The sequence below is a fragment of the Propithecus coquereli genome, unplaced genomic scaffold, assembly GCF_000956105.1.
Source record: "Propithecus coquereli isolate 6110/MARCELLA unplaced genomic scaffold, Pcoq_1.0 Scaffold483, whole genome shotgun sequence".
Taxonomy (NCBI): Eukaryota; Metazoa; Chordata; class Mammalia; order Primates; family Indriidae; genus Propithecus; species Propithecus coquereli.
The window spans coordinates 1,960,357-1,964,100 of NW_012150652.1; positions in this window are offsets into that span (position 1 = coordinate 1,960,357).

Here is a 3,744-nt window from a genome sequence, read left to right on the forward strand (position 1 = left end):
TAATAATTATTCTATAATGAAACTTTGTCATTTTCCATAAATTGAAGGTGACCCATAAAATGAAATGGAATGGAAAAATGTTCTTAGTTAGAAATTGTTGTCATTCTAAACTATGAATTTGAGGCCTCTTCTTTCTCTGTTATAAAGGGATATTTGGAAGTGTTAACAAGGTGTTAGAGACTTATCAGCACCTACCTGAGACCTTCTCCTTTGTATAATCAGAAGGATAGGAAGAGAAATGAAAAAGGAGGGACCTTCCTCTCCCTGCCACTCCATGTTATTTACTGTGCTTCTGGGCACATCTCCTCAAACGATGCCAGGGACTTTGTGTCAGGTGTACTAGGGGCCCCACAGGACTTGTCCTAACCCCCTCCCAAGTCTCTGCTCCATCTGCAAAATGGGATAATAATATCTTCTTCCAAGGGATGTTGGAAGCCATGTAATTAAACTAGGTAACGTGGCATATTCCATGTCTGGTGAAGGCTGCTCTCTGCTGCCAAGATGAAGCCTTGTGTTGTGTCCCCACCTGGCAAAGGTGGAAAGGACCAACGCTGTGTCCTCACATGGCAGAAGAGATGGAAGGGCCTGGAAGCTCTCTGAAGCCTCTTTTATGAAGGCACCAATCCCATCGTGAGGGCAGAGACTTCACGTTCTTGCTAATCACCTCCCAAAGGCCCCACCTCTTAATATAATACCATTGCCTTGGGCTTTAAGTTCCAACATATAAATTGTGGAGGGACACGAACATCGAACACAGCAGTGGGCTTGTCGTGACAGCCTCCCCACCTGCCTGCCGACTCCCTAGCAGGGGCCCTGTCGCCCGCAGCATGCACTGTGGGTGCCCTGCACACAGCCGTGGCTGCAGGAACCCTGTGGGGGACCCTGTGCAACCTGCCCCTTCTGCAGATGGGAAGATTGGGGTTGGAGACAGGCTCTTCCCTCACACCCTCGGGAACAGCGTCACAGCCAGGAGCTTGGCAGGGGTCCGAGAACGTATCTGAGATGGGGAATGGGGGAGGGAGGGGAGAAAACCACATTGACATGTCAAAATGAATAAATGTTTAATTAAATGCCCACAGAACATAACCTGAGTCAACTAGTCAAATGTATCTCAACTCCTCACTTGTATAGTTATACATAAATTTTATTTAATGAGGCATGTGGGTGCCTTTTAATGTGTTTCATGTGACATGGTATGGAAATGCCAAACCAGAGCTTGGCACAGAAGTCTTAAAATAGCTCTGTCCACAGAAAGGATGGGTTGGCCAAAGAGCCCTCATTCATTCATTCGATGAGCACTAATAAGTCTGTGAAGCCGGCAGAGCCCAGGTGAGGGGCCTCTGACCCTCCCTCTGGCCCTCACTTGTTGCTGTCCTGTCCTCTACTTGATCTCTCCCTCCATCTCCCCCGGGGCAGGGTCCCTCTTTGCATACATGGGGAAACTGAGGCCCAGAGAGGGTCAGGCAGGCCTGAAGTAACGTAGAGATTCAGCTGGTGGCAGAGCAGGGATTAGCACCCAGATGGCCCCACCATGCCCCTTCTGCAAGCAGCAAGCCAGCATCCCCAGGGACCATCCCTGGCTCCTCATGAATATTCACACGGCTGACCCAGGGCCTCCCCCTTCCAGAAGTCTGCAAGGAAACTCATCATGGAGTCATGTGGCACCTACTGCATTTCTAATTAAGAGAACACAATGATTCTAATTTTAACTCATTCTCTACTACTGCCATCCCCCTCCCCTTCCCCTTCATTTCTTTAAGGGACATTTTTGCCTCCGGTGAGCATGGAGTCGCCCTGGCTCTCTTGCCTGTTGCTTGGAGTGAGTCATCTGTTGGAGGGTTCTTTTAAGCGTGGGTGTTGCTTATCCTGGGGCCTTTGACAGACACTCCCCCGTTAAGCAAAGATCACCCACCCAGGAGCACGTGGACCAGGCAAGAGGCAGGAGGGCTCAGCCCCTGTTGACCAAGACCCTTAGAATAAAATCCTGCCACCTCCCCAGACCTGCCAGGCCCTGCCCTGTAACTGACTCATCTCCCCCCACTCTCCCCTCCATAGTCTAGAGCTGCCAGATAAAACACAGGGCTCCCAGTCACACTGGACTTTCAGATAAACAGTGAATGACTTTTAGTGCAACTTCTGGGACATACCTGCACTGAAGTAGTCATTCGCTCACTGCTGCAGAAAGAGGTTCCCCTGAGCACCAGGTGGAAGGAAGGTCCCCCCATCCTCTAGCCTATGACCTTGTGCTCTGGTTCTCCTGGCACTTAGCACAGCCTCTGACACAATCTTCTGTACTGCCTTTTCCACACCCCACTAGAATGCCAGCTGTGTGTGAGAGGCCAAGTCGGCCGTGCAGAGGACAGGCGCATGGCAGGTGTTCGACACATGCTTGTCCAATGTTGTCTAATATGCACAAGCGCCCTGCAAGAGAGGTTTTGATGTGCCCACCCTGCAGCTCAGGAAACTGAGGCTCAGAGAGGTGAGTGACCTACCTGAGGTCTCCAGCTGGCCCTTCCTATGCTGTACTGTGTTGTGTGCACGTGAGCAGTTGCAGTCACTACACCTTAGCATGATGGGCCGGGAAGGGAGAGAACACAGGAAGGGGTAGTTTCTGGCACCAGATGAAACTGGGCTGCAGAGGGGACTCTGAGAGCACAAGGCCAAGGGCAGGAGCCAGGGTTTCTCCGCAGGTGGTCCATGTACCACTGCACAGGTTCAACGTAACCGGATGGCCCGTGGACACCACTTTTCTAAGGTTAATGGTTACGGGTTTGTTTCAATGTGAATTAATTAGAAACAATTTTTGACAAGTCGGAAAACTTGTAATTTTGTGGATATGATTGCTTAGGACAAAGCCAAGCTCAAAATAAATCAATTTAAAAGAAAAGATTAAGAACAACACAGAATGTCCATGAATGTAGTAGATGCCATAGAGATGATAATAATCTTGGTATTAATAATAACATTCGCAGCATTAACAGTAATAATAATGGCAGCTCTTCTTGATTGAGTAGGTCCTCTCCACCCGCCAGACATTCTTCCAAGTCCTTTCCATTAATTAACTCATTGAATCCTCAAATCACCCCAAACGATGGAACCGCTAGTGTTGCCTCCATTTCCTAGGTGAAGAAACAGAGGCACAGAGAGGTCAGGCAACTTGCTCATGGTCACACAGCTTACAAGAAGCAGAGCCAGGATTGGAACACAGGCTTTTGGCTCCCACAGATAGAGAACAGTGACCTGGTCCAGCCCCTCCCTTTACTCACTTTAATGTCTACGACAGACCTGCGGAAGGCCTACCCTGGCCACACAGCCTCAACACTCTCCTGACGTCAGCCTTGCCCTCCCTGTCACCACTGCCACTGGGCACATGCACAGGTCCTGGCCCTCTGCCTGCTCGTCTTTGTGCGTGCTCTTCCTCTTCTGGGAACACTGCCCTGTTTCCCTCTTACTACTTCTTCAAGATGCCTGAGCCCTTTCCGATCCGGGATGCCTCTTCCAGGGAGTCCTCCCTGATCATCCCCTCATCTCCACCAGAGTGGGGCCTTGTCTGAGCTTCCCCAGGACTGTCCCCACACTGGCCCTGATGTGCGCCTAGGCTGTCTCCACACTGGACAGCGAGCTCTGGGAGGGTAGGGATGGGTTGGAGGCCTCTGGGGTTCCAGACCCAGTGAGGTAAGTGCAGGATTGTGAGGACCACCCTCCCACCAGCAGGGAACCTCAGCTGCTTTCATCCTTTCTGTC